The 16694-nt window shown below is 48.7% G+C and overlaps 1 protein-coding gene across 2 annotated transcripts in view; it reads left to right on the forward strand.

Moving 5' to 3' along the window:
* The first annotated feature begins 242 nt into the window (after positions 1–242).
* ZNF362 (zinc finger protein 362) overlaps positions 243–16694 on the forward strand; it is a 46580-nt gene continuing 30128 nt past the window's right edge. Inside the window, exon 1 of one of the 2 annotated variants that reach the window (XM_027864584.1) lies at positions 243–264. The gene's annotated coding sequence lies outside the window, so the exon portion shown is untranslated. Of the gene's footprint in view, positions 265–7784; positions 7831–16694 lie in introns of those variants that run through there. The other variant, XM_027864583.1, reaches the window with a different exon arrangement.

Here is a 16694-nt window from a genome sequence, read left to right on the forward strand (position 1 = left end):
CCGCAAAGAGGCAGATATAGGCTTGGCAGTAACAGAAGAAACGTCCTGACAATTAGAGCTGTCCCCAAATCTGCTACTATAGAATCATGAAATGGTAGAGCTGGAAGTCACCGTAGGCATCCAAATAATGGTAATGGACATTTATATTGAACTTGACAGCTTATATGTTATCTTGTTTGCTTCTCTAGACAGCGACGGCAGATCACTACTATGGATATCGTTGGGAAACTGAGCTTCAGAGATGTTTCCATGGCCACACAGGGGGTAAGCACCAAAGACAAGATTTGATCCCAGAGTTCTCCAACTCTAGCACTCAATATGCTACATCCCATTGTTTCCCTAATCCAACCCCCTTTCTTATTGCACAGATGAAAAAAAACTGAAGTCCACTGTCATAGAGATAAAAGTTGACATGTATTTATATATACTTTGCACATTACATTATGTCATGTGAGACTGACAGCAATCCTGCGTGGTAACTCTTAGTCCCATTTTATAAATCTGGAAATTCAATTTAGAGAAGCTAAGTGACTACTTTTTATTATATAGCTAATAAGAGTCAGAGGCAGGCTTTAAACCCAGGCCTCTCTATTCCGTACTACCTTGCCTCAAGGTAGCATAATGAGTTTAGTTTGGGCAGAACCAAGGGCAGAAGGAGGAAGGTTATGAGGGGTGGGGGCAGAAGGTGAGGAGAGAAAGGATGGAGCTCTAGCTTGTGCAAAGTCACAGTGGCAGAATAGTGTGAATGGGCAAAGAATCAGTGAAGAGAACAGCCTGTCTGGATCATGTATCGTGTGCATGAGAAAGGGAAGTGCAAGGGGTTTATTCTGATGTGGTGAGGTCTCATGTGGTATATTTCCTTTACATGGTCCAAAGTATCTCTTCTCTGGGGTGGAGGGCTTATCATTTTCTTGGTGGAAAGAACCCTGGGTTGGGCAATAAGGGGTCCTTAATGGAATCTATTGCCATCTTTGCCATTTACTTAGCAAACTGCCTTGGGCAGGTCACTTCCCACAGCCTGGTACGATAGAAAGAGTGCTAGGGTTCAGGTCCTGGTTCTTCCAGGTAGTTCCTATGAGGTTAGACCAGATGACCTCTAGTGTCCCTTTCAGAAGGAAATCTATGATCCTTCCCTTAGTCTCCACCTCCCTATTATAACAATTGAGTTAGACTATCAGAGGTTCGTAGATTTTTTTGTGTTGTGGACCTCCTTGGTAGTCTGGATGAAGCCTGTGGACCCCAACTGAGAATCACGTTTTTGAATACACAAAGTGAAATCTATATGGGATTGGAAAGAAAACCAAAGGTTAATGAAAATAAAGATGATTTTTTTCCCAATCAAGTTCACAGCACCCCTGGAATCTATCGGGCAACTATATAAATGAAACATTATATGGATGAAACAGCTGGGGCAATGAAACAGTTGGTGATGTGATTGGACAGTGATATTTCAAAAACTAGGGAGAACAGGAGATGTGTTACAGGACTGGAGAAGGGCCCATGTTTCAATTTTCCAAAATGGAAAGAGAGTAGAATCTGCAGATTGTAGGCTAGTGAGCTTGACTTTAATTACTGGCAAAAGTGTAGGATATACTGTTAAAGGGATGGTATGTGAGCATCCAGAAAGGGAAGCAGTGATAACCAAGAGCCAGCATGCCTTCATTTTCTTTAGTGATAGAATTACCAGACTGATAGATTAGGGGAATACTGTAATCATTAACACTGCATGTGTATATATATATATATATATATATATATATGTATACACACATACATACATACATATATATATGTACACACATATGCACACAGATATATAGGCATATATGCATATAGATATATTTACTGGACTTGTGATTTCATCCATGTGGGGAGTTCTTGGCACAGAAATTCTACCAACACAGATTAGGACATTCTCTGCAACTTCTAATTATAATAAAAATAGTTAGGTTTTATTTAGTGCCTAATCTATGCCAGACATTATGCTAAGTGCTTTATAAATATTATCTCATTTGATCCTCATAACAACCTAGGAGTGGGGTGCTATTATTATCCCTATTTTACAACTGAGGAAACTGAGGCTAAGAGACTTGTTCAAGATCACACAGCTAAGTATCTGAGCCCAGATTTAAACTCAGGTCTTCCTGACTCCAGGCTTGGCACACTACCCACTGCAGCACCCAATTGCCTAGTTTTAGAGTTTACTAGGGGCACTGAGAGGTTAGATAACTTGCTTAGGGTCAAACAGCCTGGGTCAAATCTGAACCTAGGTCTTCCTGACTCTAGTCATCACTGTTTTATGGTACCTCCCACAGTCATAGTAGTAGTAATGATGATCATAATAATAATAAAACAGCTGATGTTTTACATGGTGCTATAAAGTTTGCAAAGCACTTAATGCACATTATCTCACTTGAACCTAGACATAGCTTACCGACATTTCAGCAAAGTATTTAACAAAGTATCTCACACTATCATTGTGGAAAAGATGGAGAGACGTGGGCTAGACAAGATGACATATGACATAAAAGTGGAATTTGACCTTTTCTTTAGCCCCAGAGGACAAAATTAGGAGAAAATGGATAGAAGTCAAAGAGAGTAGATTTTTTTTTAGAAAGCATCTCAATAAATAGAGTTGTCCAAAAGTGGAATCCAACTGGATTCAGAAATGGTTAGTTGACCCAAAGACTGGTTATTAAGCTTCACGTCAACTTGGAGGGAAGTATCTACTGGACTGTTCTAGAAATCTGTCATTTCAACAAGGATATGTTCTGTTCAATATTTTTTATCAGTGACTTGGATAAAGGTGTACATGTTGTGCTTAACAAATTTGAACATCATATCAAGCTGGGAGGGATTATGTTGACACTGGCTGACAGTGTCAGAATCCTCATCTTCCTTCTCCCCTCCCCCAATTGAACAGGTTAGAACAGGTTGAATTGAGTAAGAAAATTAAATAAAGATAAACGAAAAATTCTAGACCTCTCTTCAAAAAAAATCAACTTAACTGTAAGGTAACAGTTCATCTGAAAAAGAACCCAAGAGTCTTAGTGGACTACAGGCTTAGCCTGAGTTAATAGGGTGACAGGAAGGCCAAAAACCCTAATATGATCTGAGGTTATGTTAAGAGAAGCACAGAATCCAGAACCTCAGCTGATATAATCTTTCAGGAAAGGCAATGGGAACTTCTGGACTATTTCTGCTTTTGGATTCCCACCAGCTAGGACCGTTAATGCTTTGCTCAGAGGAGGCACTTGATAAATAGATATACTGAGATGGATTAAATTTGAGGTGATCTTATTGACTTTACTAAGCTCTGCTTAGATCCCATCTGGTGCAGTGGGGAAAAGCCCTTATCAGGAGTCAAGAGACCAGAGTTCAAACGCTGGATCTGCCAGGTACTACCTGTGAGACCATTTGCAAATCACTTTCACTCTCTTGGCCTTATTTTGTGTGTGTGTGGGGGGTTGTCCTTTGTTAAAATGAGGGGATTAGACTAGATGGCCTGGGAAATCCATTCTAACTCAAAATCTATGAACTTAAGTGTGTAGTTCTGGGAATCACAATTGAGGAAGAACACTGACAAATTGGTGACTGTCCAAAGGGCAGTGACCAGGATGGTGAGGGCCTAGAGCCCATGCCATACAAGGATCAGCTGAAGGAACTAGGGATGTTCAGCTAAAGGAAAAAAGACCTGGGAGAGGGGGGGAAAGCAGGTTGGCTATCTTTAAATATTTACAGGGCTTTTACATGAGAGTACAATCAGACTTGAGGACAGAATTAGGAGTAATTAATAGACATTGAAGAAAAGGATAAATTGTTATTTTAAAAAAAAGACATCCCAATAATTAGGATTATCCAAAAGTGGAATAATTTGCCTTGAGAGATAATGAGTTTCTCCTCACTGTGTGGTCTTTATTTCTCAGAGATGTTGAAACCAAGTGAGATAGCATCTGTTAAGCACTTTGCAAACCTTAAAACCTTACATAGATGTTATTATTATTTTTGTAATTGTTATTGTCATAGGAAATGGTTGGTCAGATAGAGATTGGGGGTTTTTAACCTGTGGTCCATGAAATTGGATGGGAAAAAAATGGCATCTTCATTTTCACTAACCTTCAGTTTCCTTTGTAATCCTGCATGTATTACTTTATGCATTTAAATGTATGATTCTGAGAAGGGGTCCATAGGCTTCATCAGACTGCCACAGGGGTCCAAGACACACAAAAAGATTTAGGAACCCTGGACTACATGGTCTCTAAGGTCCCTTCCAAATCTGAGATTTTGTAATTCTGACAACGCATCGCATTCCCACCAACCCTGGCTCTACAGATCCTTATTTGTACACTGGAAGCCAGTTCAATAATTGTATGTGACCCTAACCAAGGGTAGGGATAAGAGACTGTAGCCAGGATTTCTTTACTATAGGGACTGGTCAGTAACTGTGTCTTGGTGCACTGAGAGGTTGTTACTTACCCATGCTCACAGTCAGTACAAGGAAGTGGTGGGATTTGGGCTTATGTCTTTGTGACTCAGAGGCTGGCTCTTTATAGGGGACCGCTCTCCCCCTCAGTCACCATAATCAAGGGTGGTCTAAATTAGAACCGTTAAATCCCACCAAATTCTGTGGGTGCTCAAAACCTGGAATTTATTGTAGAACCAATCTAAGTCAAGTAAACAAGCACTTATTAAGGAAAGGACCTACTGTGGGCCATGCATTGTGCTAAGCAATCTTGTATTCTTATTTCTAGTTAGAGATCCAGGGCCTGTCTCTATCAAGAGCCTCTAAGCAGGGACACATCTTATACATGCTATTTGTACCCGTAGGGTCTAACTCGGAAAGCATAGGGCATACATCCTGTCCCCCTAGAAGCTGGGAAAATAAGATATAGCACGTGATGATACTGCCATAATGCCTTACTAATCATGGGTGAGGTTATCTAGGTATAATCAGGAAGGAAGGCCTAGGTTCAAGGCCAGCCTCTGAAAAACACTACCTGTATTAGCCCAGCAAATCTCTTACCCTCTCAATGACCCCAGCAAATCTCAAAGATAATAGATTACAGATCAGTTGCTGATCTGCATTGGTGAAGAGAGTTTACACACCAGGTGTTGCCCATGATAATTAAATCATAACCGTGGATGAAACCAGACCCGGAACAATAGCAAAGTCAATGGATGAGTTAGGAAAGAAGAAATTAACTTGGTTTGGCAAGGAGAAAACTCAAAGAGGTACATAAACTGTGCTGGCAATGTGGAACAGGAGAAAGCATGCTGGACTTGCGTTCAAATTCTTTCTCAGATACTTGTTAGGTTCTTAAACTCTGGGCATATTGCTTAAGGTTTCTAAGGTTCAGTTTATTACTGTCATTTTATAAATAGTTGTGTCATTCCAATCCTGTCAGACCCTTGTGACCCTGTTTTGGGGTTTTCTTGGCACTGGAGTGGTTTGTCATTTCCTTCTCCAGTCCATCTTACAGATGAGGAAACTGAGGCAAAAGGAGGTTAAGTGACTTGCCCAGGATCCCACAGCTAATAAATGTCTGAGACTGGATTTGAACTCAGGAAGATTCACCTTCCTGTTTCCCAGCCCAGGCTTCTATTCACTTCACCACCTACCTTCTCCAAATAGATAGTTAGCAAAGTGCTAGAGTGCTGAGCCTGAAGACATGTGTTTAAACCTTGCTGTGTGACCCTGGACAAGTCACTTAATTCCCTTGGTCTTAGTTTCTTCATACATTAAAAAATGGGGTTAATAAGAGCACCTACCTCACAGTGTTCTTATAGGGGTCATACAATGTAGGCCTCGTGTTTTGGAAATGTTAAAGGGTCATATGAAAGGTAGATACGATTCTTATAGCACAGACTGCACAGGATTATGGCGTGGGTCAAAACCTATATAGAGTTTGGCAGACCTTAATCCAAGCTATTATTACCAATCATTACTAAGGGAAACCATGGGCAAGTTCCCTTCTTTCTGAAGCCTGTTTTCTTGCACTCTCTACTTCGTAAGGTTGTAATAAGAAAAATATTTCGTAAAAGGATTCCAATATCCATTGTATTCAGAACACAGTCCTTTGGTGTAAGTTCTATAAGAGCAAGGATTGTTTAAATCTTTTTTTTTGTCTTCGCGTCCCTAGCAGCCTAGACGGTATGGACACATAGTAGGTGCTTAATAAATGCTTGTTGATTGAGTTGAACAGGTTAACTGGAATAGGAGATTGAAAGTTTAGATGATACCTTTCCTGATCTCAAGGAGTTTCTAGTCTAGTGGGGGCTGGGGGTTTTGCAGATACCGATAACTACAGATTTTTCATTCTTTTATTTATAACTCCAGCAAAGGTGCCTGGTGTATGAAGGGATGGTGTGGATTAAGATTAACAGCAGATGCCTTTAGATAGATAAGGCCGAGCCAGCTGAATTGTCAGGCTCTGAGAAGTTTAAATTGGCTCTCACAGACGGGGAGTCACTGCGGCTTCTCCAGCCAGATGAAAACGTGTTGGAGGAAGATCCTTCGAGTGCTGAGCTGGGTGCACTGGAGCCTAGAGGCAGGGAGACCCGAGAGGACCAGGAGAGGATGCTCACTGATGCTGTGACCCGGCTGAGAAGTGAAAATGGCAATGAAGTCCTGCAGCTGAGAGGGACGGGCTGGGGGGGGGGGGGCTGAATCGGCAAAGATCGGGTGGAAGGAGGAGTCGGGGAGGATGCTGGGTTTGGTGGTGTGGCACCCTGGAGCCGGGCCCCGCACTGGACCCCAAGGGGGAAGGACAGGGTGCTTGGCTCTGTTTGTAAAGTGCTCCAGGCCTGCCTCCCTCCCCAGCCTGACACCTTCCTTCCTTCCTTCCTTTCTTTCTTCTTCTCTTTTTTTTTTTTTAATTCACTGTCCAGTTTGTTGACTCTAACCACTCAGTAACAGGCTAGCCCCAGGTATAAACCCCTCGCCGGGGAGGAGGTTAAACGTCCTTATCTCGGTGGGGACCAGAAGCCCGAGGCTGGCCCGGAGCGGGGCGCTCTCCGGCCTGGCCGCCTGCCCCCGTCGGCCGGGACAATGGGCGGCCCGGACCCCGGCGGGCGAGGGCGCAGGCCTCCAGGCCCGCGGGGCTCGGCCGGCCCGGCCGGGTCCTTTGTGGCTCGGCCCGGCGGCGCGGGGGAGCCCCCGTGCGAGCGCGCCAGCCCGCGCCCCCGCCCCTCCCCCTCGCGCGCCCCTCTCCTCTCCCCCGCTCGGCTCTCCTCCTCCGCTCTCCCCCACGCGCGCACCGCCCGCGCCCCCCTCCCCCCCCAGCCCGCCCCCTCCCCCTGCAGCGCGGGCTGGCGGGCGGGCGGGCTGGCGGGCGGGCGCTGCCCATTCTCGGGAGCCCCCGGGGCAGGAGCGCAGAGGAGCCAGGGAGAGGCGGGGGCCCGCGCCGGCCCCCGGGGACACGGCGGGGAGCGCCCCCCGGAGCGGGGCTGGCTGGCGAAGGAGCCGAGGGGAGCGAGCCTGCGAGCCTGCCCGCCGCCCGCCGCCGCCGCCGCCCGCCCGCCTGCCTGCCTGCCGCCCGCCTCCTCCAGCCTCGGCCGCCGCCGCGGTAGCGGCGCCTGCAGCCCCCAGAAGTGAACAGCAGGCGACCCGGAAGGTTTGAGCTCGGTCTTCCCCGCCGGAGCCGAGCCGAGCCGAGCCGAGCGGAGCCAGCCCGAGCCCAGCCCTCCTCGGCCGGCCGGCCGCGGCGGAGGCGGGAGGCAGGGCGGGCGGCAGGCAGCGGGGCGGCCGCGGCGGAGGCGCGGGCGGCGACGGCGGAGGCGGCGCGGGCTCTCGCTGCAGCCCCGGAGCTGCCCGCGAGCGAGCGGAGCCAGGTCTGTGCGGGGCCGGGGCCGGGGCCGGGGCGCGGGCGGGACGGACGGACGACGGACTGACGGCCCGAGGCCGGGCCCGGGCCGGCCGGAGGCCGGGCGCCTGGAGCAAAAGTTGCGCGGAGTTGCGGGGCCCGTGGCGGGGGCGTGGGGAGGGGGCCCCCTCGCTGTCAGCCGGGCCGGGCCCGGGGCAGGCCCGGGACTGCGGGAGCTCCGGTCCGGCCCGCGCTCGCGCCTGCAGCGCCCGGGGCTCGCGCCGCTCGCGCGCGGCCACCACCCCCGGTAGCCCCGGCGGCGGCGGCTGCAGCAGCGGCAGCGGCCCCGGCCCTCGCTCGGGCCGGCGGCTGCAGCTCCCGGCTCGCAGGCTCGCGGGGGGAGGAAGTGTCTCCGGCTTTTTTTTTTTTTTTTTAAAGCCGGGCTATTCAAACCTGCTCGCAATTCTCCGGTAAACAATGATTCATGGGGCTTAATGCAAATAAACTGATTGCAAATGGAGCGGGGCTCGCACGCCGCGGCCGCCGCGCCGGCTGGGTGGCCAGCGCCGGATTTCTCCCTTTTTTTGCAGATCTGCAGAATATGGCGTCCCTGTCCTGTTTTAAAAATAAGCCAGGCTGCCATTTTTGTTTTTCTTTTGTCTGAAAATTTTAATAAAACTGTCTGAGAATGTGGGAGAGGCGGCTGGAGGCGAACGGGGCCCCCCAAAGCCACGGCTTTTTTTTGCTTTTCTTTGGCACTTTTGGGCCGTGTGTGCAGGAGCCTCGCGGGGCTTCAGACACAATGTAATCGCACTTGAAAGAGAAAAAAGGAAACAGCCCCGCGATCGGGGCCCGGCTGCCCGCCGCGGGGGTAAAGTTAACTCGGACCCAAAGTTTGGGGTTCATGGCTTTTTGTTCTTTTTGGGGGGGGGGCTTTTCTTTTTTTTCCCCCGGAGGGGGTGGGTGGGACAAAAAGCTAGAATGGAAGGAGACCCGAGTGGGTGGATTTGCTTCTTAACGGGTTATTTAGTGGGGAAGTGGATGCGCATGCAAGGGGCTGCTTCTCTGAAGGGGATGCCGGGGGCGAGGGCGTTTGGGGGAGCGAGGTGGCGCGGTTGAGGAGGAAATGCCCCCTCCTCAATGTCATTCCTAGAGTGGGGATGTGGGGGGGGTAGTGGAGGAGCTCAGGGAAGGGTTTCAGGATGGAGAGGCTGCCCCTGGCTCAGTCTCCTGGGCACCTGGTGGTGCCTGCCCTGCTTCCTTGGCACCATCTCTCCTGAGTCTGCATGTATGGGCTGTGACCGGCATGGAGCCGTTTGGGGTAGAGACATGTCTACTTCCTATGGGGCTCCTGCATCCTTTCCAGCAGCCCTTGTGGGGAACTTGGCAGGGCGCTAATGGGGCTGGATGGAATTCCTTTTCCCTCACTGCGCCTCAGTTTCCTCCTCTATAAGATGAGGGGGTTGGACTACATGTAGGTCTCCGAAGGTTTCTGCCAGCTCTGACGTCCTCCGAATCTGTGACTAAGTGTTTTTGGACCCCAGAAGCACTTTGGGAGATTATTAGAAGGAACTTGGGGCGGCCGTAGGGATGACTGCTCAGTGGGCAGCAGATACACGCCTTCTTTTGGGAGGGAGGTGAAAAAAAATCACATTTTCCCCAGGGGCTAAGATGATTTCTGGGGTTCAGGTAGTAGACCTAGAGCAGCTTGGTTGCAGGCCATTTTCAAGGGAGGCAAGAGGAGTTTGCAACAAATCTATTTGAGTTGAGAAGTTAGGGTAGCCTTTCAATTCCTTTATCACCTTCTTGTAACCCTTTTACTAAACCACTCTGTCTCTACTCACAAGCCCTCAGGCCCACTTCTGCAGCCTTCCTTAACCTCCTTTACCACTCCAGCTCTATGGCCCTGGACAAGTTCCTTAACCCCTCTCTGCCTCAGTTTCCCCATCTGTAAGGAAAATGAGGGGGTAGCTTCTGTGCCCTCTCCTCTCTCTTCTAGCTCTATAATCAATCAGATGAAACATCTTTGTCTCCATCTCCCATTATCCTTGGTGTTCACTGCTAGACAGGATTGCATTTCATGGGGTTACTGGTCCTTTCCTGGAGTGCCTTGTCTGTTAGGAGGTAGTGTTCCAAGGAATGCTAGCAGAGGATCACTTCTGACCCTGACAGGGGTCACTTGCACAGCTTCTGGACTGACACGGTGTAGGGATGTGTGTAGGAGTGATGAGTGGGGTTTTTATATGTCATGGAGCCCTTATTGATCACATCTTCATGGAGATGGGGGGCAGATTCAGTAGTAGGGGAGATATTAATGATAACTGATAGCATATAATAGGAGAGCACTTGTTTCCTACCCCACCCCTAGGAGCCAGGGGTTGGTTCTTAACTCTGACAGAAGGAAGCACGGTGGGCCCAGAAGGCCAAGGTTAGGTGGTCGATGAATTGTCTAGGAGGTTATCGATAAAAATTTAGGAAGGAAAGAAAGAAAGGAAATAAGCATTATTTATTAAGCATCTGCTGTGTGCCAGGCACTCTGCTGAGAGTTTTACAAATATTATCTCATTTGATCTTTACCACGAGGCTGTGAGATAGGTGCTATGATCATCCTCATTTTTACAGATGAGGAAATTAAGGCAGACAAAGGTTAAGTGACTTGCTCAGAGGCTCACAGCTAGTAGGTGTCCGAGGGTGGATTAAACTCAGGTCTTCCTGCCTCCAGGCCCAGTTCTCTATCCATTTCACTACCAGCTGCCTCTAGGGCCCTGAGGGACCTCAGAGATCCCCTTATCTAATGCCCCTAATTTTGCCGATGGGGAATCAGAGGCACAGGGAGGGTGAGGGATTTGCATAAGTTCAGTCACACAGGTAATGTCAGAGGTAGGATCTGAACCATATTTGTCCAGTCCTAGTCAGACCACCTGGCCTGGAACAGACCTTAGTCTCCCTTGCATGTCTTTCTTCACTTCACAATAAAAAGGGGGGGGTAGGGGTGGGGGAAACCAAGGGTCGACTTGCTACGTCTTTCACTGGTTCAAGGGTTGTCATGGGAAAGAGGGATTAGACATGTTCTGCTTGACCTCAGAGGGAAGAATTAGAAGCAATGGGTAGCTTCATTTAAGGACAAATTTCCCAATAGTTAGAGCTGTCCAAAAGTGGAGTGTGCTTTTTTGAGAAGGAGTAGCTTTCCTCTCACTAGAAGTGCTTAAAGAGAGGCCAGATGTCTACTCGATGGGTACAGTAATAATACTGATGTTTCTATAGCATTTAAAAGGACACAGAACACTTTCTATACATTATTTGAGCCTCACAACAACACCAAGATAGTTACTATTATCCCCTATTTTACAGGTGATGAAATTGAGAATCGGGGATATCATAGGATTGTGGATCTAGGATTCAAAGAGATATGGCTAATTCACAAGTGGGCAGAATATTGGCCAGAGTCCAAGTGAGGCAAGGAGGCAGACAGCTCTGGCCTACCTATCTAACCCCTGCATTTTACATGTGAGGGAACTGAGGCCATGGGGGGGCTGGAAAGTATTCTGTGACCTGTTCATGGCTCCAGAACTAGCAGAATTTGAATCCAGCTCTTCCTAAAGATATACCAGATTATGAGTATTATTATTATTATTATTATTATTACTAGTAGTAGTAGTCAGGAGTGGTTGTATTTGATGGCCTCTGAGCTCCTGTCCAGCTCTGAGATTTTGGGATTTCCTGATTGTAAGTTAGTTACCCAGGGGCAGGACCTTTTTTCATCTTTTCTCTTGTACTTCCAAGGCATGCATTTGATTTCAAAGAACATGCCAAGAATAAACTTGGGCCCTTGTTGTCTTGAATCAAGAAGTTTTAGGTCTTGTGGTTACCTGGGTCTCTCCAGGACATTGGCCTTGGCCACTCCCTTTAGAGAGGGCCAGTCTCAGCCTTCACCCTGAGAGGTCAGCCGTAAGCACTGGGGTTGGAGGAGGAAGACAGGAGCAGCTCCCCAAATTGTCCAGATCTGGGTTAGGATACATCATACCATCATTCTAACAATCCATGACTGCTGTGCAGTGCTCACGTCATCTTGCTGGATCTTCACAATGATGGTGTGATATTGATGGTGCAGGCTTCATCATACCCATTTTAACAGTTGAGAAAACTGAGACTCAGATGGAAAGTGACTTTCCCAAAGTCACATGGTTGGCATAGGCAGACTTGAATTCAGGTCTTACACAGTTAGTGGAAGAGCCAGGAATTATGGGTATAGCTGAGACTAGAATTCTTCTCAGGCAGCGTTAGACTTTATGCTCTGGATGTTTGGAGGACGGGAGGGGACAGATGGCACTAAGGTGCCTCTCCCTCCCCCATGGTGGACCATGGAAAGTCTCTTCTTATCCTCTTCCCCTGGGTGCTTAGGGGCTCCCTGAAAGACTGGTTGGTTAGTTACCTGGGGTCGGCTTCAGGCAATCCCTACCTCTATGCTTTTAGGGACCATGGTTCCCAAGAGCCACCACTGGTGTAAGGTAGTGCCCCTGACAGTACCATCTGTCAAGAGACTACCTGGGCTAATGAAGACCAGTGAGTATCTGGTCAGAAACGCATGATCTCAAAGCCACTTGAATTGGTGTGGATGCTTTTCTGCAGGTTGGTCTCCTTGGTAGGGAGGGGAGGGATGATGGCCTGGGCATGAGGAGTAGGCCATGGATGACCCCCCACCCCATCTCCCCACTCCTAGTGGATAATCCACAAGTCAGCAGAGTCTTGGCCCAAGTCCAAGTGAGGCAAGGAGGGCAGGTGGGGAGCTCATGTCCATCAGGCCAGTATGGAGGTAGCAGCTGAGTGGAAACCCAGAAGCTAAAAATTTTGGGCCTCGCTTTTGCCTTGCCTGTTTCTGTGCCCATTCCCCAGCAAAGTCATTTCCTTTCCCATTTTCTACTGTTAAGTGAAGATTCAGCAAACATTTCTTGCCCTGTGTGCTAGGCCCCTGGGTGGGGGTGGGAACAGAATTCTTTAGGACTTAAGGCTCTGGAATTTCCAGTGTGGGTATCCCTTCCCTTACACAGACTGCAACCCCTGAAGATAGGATTCTATTCAGGAACTGTAAAAGCCGGGAAAATTCCTCCCGCCGTGGCCAACCCGTCAATGAGGGTCTCTGGTCAGGGAGTGGTGCTTGCCAATGACAGCCCCACACTCCGTGGCCAGGGTCCGTAGTTGAAGCCTTTCTGACTTCCAGGGATACAAAGGGAAACGAAAAAATGTTCCTGCCAGTACTCGGGGAGCTTACGGTCTAACTGGAGAGGCAAGACTAGTCCATTTAAGTTACAAAATAAGGTGGTAAATAAGTGCTAAGTGAAGCATCTGGGAGGGCTCCATGGGAGAAGAGGAATGTGAGCTAGTCTGGAAGGACAGACAGGTGGTAGAGAACAGGAAAACAGCATGTTCTGTAATGGACTTAGAGGTTTATCAAGTACACTTGTGAGGTGAGCGGTGCTAAAATGTACCCATTTTGCAGATGAGAGAACTGAGAGTGGAAGCAGTTAAGTGACTTGCCCACAGCTAGTCATGGTTCAGCTCTTTCCACTGCTTGCCCTGTTTACTCCCATGCCTGTCCCTACTCTAAGTCTTTTCTGGGGATAGTCTTTTGGGATCCAGCCAGCTGGATTGGGAGCCGCAGGGGCCCAACAGGGTGCTGTGCAAGGATAAATAATATTTTATCAGGCTGCTTTGCCCTGGTCTCTTGACTCCTCATAGGAGGTGGCTTGCCTAGAGTTCAGGAGGATTTGGCACTGAGAACCACCAAATCTTTGAGACTGGGGCTGAGTGGCCCTGGCAGAATGTGCCTTGAGGATGGTCATTTTTCAGAAACGAAAGTGATCCCCGGGGGCCGTCACTTCCTCTGTCGTCCTTCCCTGGCGCTTCCATGGTGGTAACCTGGCTCTGATGAGGATCTCCAGCAGCCTGAAGTCCCCTGTCCTGTTTCTACCTCCCAGGCCCCTTAATCTAATGATTGAGAGAGCAGCCCTGCCCCCCTCCCTCTCTCCCCAAGTCAGGCACATCCGCCCTGGTCCTTGGGTCTGGTGAAGCAGCCTTGCTTCCCCTTCAGCTCCCCCCACCCTGTTCCCTCTGCCTGGAATTCCCTGGAAAGGGCGGTGTGTGAGTGGAGTGAGAGGACCCAGGTCCCCATCCTGTCTCTGCCACCTGCTGCTCGTGGAGCAGGCCAGACTGGGGGGTTGGGCCAGAAGGCTTCTGAGGTTCTAAATGAGGGAACCTGTGCTCCTCCTGGGATCCCCCTCAGCTGTGGGGAATAAAGGATCCCAGGTGACTAGATCCTACTGGTCCTTGAAGGCCTGTGGAAGTTCTTCACTGGGTTCCTGCTGTCCCGTCTCCACAGTCTGGCGTTTGTGGCCCTGCCTCCAGTGCTCTGCTTGGCCCTTTTTTTGGTCCAGACCTGTAACTGTGTTTAGGTCTGGAACTCCTGGTGTGGAAGCTTGCTCCGCTGGTGCAGATAGGCCAAGAGAGCTGCCTGGGGCCGGGAGACTTGACGTGATTAGCCCAGGGTCACAGCAGCCAGGAAGCCCCAGATCATCCAGTCCTGAGGCTTGGCCCTTTACCCTCCAGCCTCTGCTGCCTTGGGGAGGTTCTGGACCTCCGGTCAGATTGAGTAATGAGCAGCTTAGACCCAAGTCTCTGAGGTTGGAACCTTAGAGGAGGAGGCTGTTCTTTTTACAGATGAGGAAATTGGGTCCCAGAAAGTTCATGTGATTTGCTTAAGGTCACATAACTACCTGTGGTGAAGCTGGGTTTAGGACACAGACCTCAAAGCTCGGTTCTCCTCTCACTCCCTCAGGATAACTCTGTTTCCTTGCATGAGTTTTATGTCTTTCCACAGGTGGCACAGTGGATGGAGCCTGGGCCTAGAGTCAGGAAGACCTGAGTTCAAGTCTGGCCTCAGACACTAGCTGTATGACCCTGGGCAAGTCACTTAACCCTGTTTGCCTCAGTTTCCTCATTTGTAAAATGAGCTGGAGAAGCAAATGGCAAACCACTGCAGTATCTTTGCCAAGAAAACCCCAAATGGGGTCGCAAAGAGTCAACCACAACCTTTATATCTTCATTTACTCTGATCCTTCCCTCTAGTTTGGCTGTTAAAATTGTAATACATCTCTACTTAACCGTGACCATAGACTAGAAAGGACTTGGAAGGTCAACCAGAACAACCTCCTTTTTTTATGTTTGAGAAAACAGAGACCTACAGAGTCTAAGTGACTTGCCTAAGGCCACACACACCAAGATTTGAACTCAGGCCTTTCGACTCCAAATCCAGCTCCGTTAATTGTGAGCCCTTACTCCCATCACCCCTTGTGCCTCCCTTCTGACCCTTATCACATTTGGTCTGCGAGTTATTCTCATATGCATGGAGCCCCAGAAGGCCAGAGTTGGAAGGGGCCGCAGAGGCTTCACCTGAGCCGGAACCTCTCGGACAACACTCATCCAGCTTTTGACAGCTTGGATGTATAGAACACCTTTGCTTTCGTCAAACCCAGCTCTGCCCCTCTGCCACCCCTGTTATTCCTAGGTCTGTTCTGTGGAGCCAGACAGAATGAGCACCTCCCACTCCCCTTGCCCCAAGTTTTCTCCAGGCTCCGAAGCCCTGGTTCATTCAGCCATCTTGCATGTGGCACTGTGACCTCCAGTCCATTCACCAGCCTGGCTGCCCTCCTCTGGACGCTTGGTAGCTTATCAGTGTCTGTCCTAAAACGTGGGCTTCAGAACTCCCAATGTGATCTGGCCGGGGCAGCTGGTGGATGGAGTGCCAGGCCTGGAGTCAGGAAGACCTGAGTTCAAATGTGGCCTCAGATACTTAATAACTGTGTGGCCCTGAGCAAGTCACTTAACCTATGCTTGCCTCAGTTTCCTCAGCTGTAAAATGGGGGTCATACTAGCACCCACCTCCCAAGGTTGTTGTGGGGATCAAATGAGATATTTGTAAAAAGCACTTAGCATGGTGCCTGGCACAGAGTAGGTGCCTAATTATTGCTTCTTTTCCCTTCCCTCTCCCCAAGCAGAGAAAGTGGGACTGTCAGTTCCTTCTCCATTAGCTCAGCCTGATGTCTTATTAGCTATTTTGCCTGCTTTGTCATCTCATTGGTTTGTATTAAACTTATAATCCTCGAAACCCCCCATGTATTTATTCTTCACATAGGGGGTTGTTTTTTTTAATTAAGTTTTATTGTGGCCTTTTGGTGTTTTTTTGTGAGGTTTTTTTTTACATAGCAGTAATTTCCAGATATACCCCACTCCTTTGATGGAACCCTCCATTGTAACAAAGAAAAACAATTCAGCAAAACCAACGTATCACCCGTGTCTGATGGGGTATGCGTCATTCTGCAACCTGAGCCCCTCACCTCTCTACTGAAAGGAACTCAGTGCATTTCCTCCTCAATTCCTGGGGACCAGGCTTATTCTCTACAGTTACTCAGAGTTCAGCTGCCTTTCAGTGTTCCTTTAATTGATGCGATTGTAGTCATTTTGGATCCTGTTCTGCTTTGGCTTGCTTTGCTCTGCCTCACTTTATCCAGCTCTTCCCATGTTGCTCTGAATTCCGCATACTTACCATTTCTTATGGTGCAGTAATTTTCCTTTAGAGTCACATATGGGCAGCCTGGAATAGTGGACAGAGGACCAGGCTTGGAATCAGGTGTAACTGGATTCAAGTCTTGCTGTTCACACATCACCATGGGCAGGTCTACCAATGACTCTTAAAACTTGAAGTTACAAACTCTTTGCTGATCAGGGATGGTGATGCCGCAAGTCCAGATTCTGGCTCCCCCAAATTCATAAACCCCAGTTTGTTCTGCTCTTTCCCAACTGTTGGGTAGCCCGACGATCATAGATTTAGAACTGAAA

This window comes from Vombatus ursinus, unplaced genomic scaffold (assembly GCF_900497805.2).
Source record: "Vombatus ursinus unplaced genomic scaffold, bare-nosed wombat genome assembly UNPS02014775.1, whole genome shotgun sequence".
NCBI lineage: Eukaryota > Metazoa > Chordata > Mammalia > Diprotodontia > Vombatidae > Vombatus > Vombatus ursinus.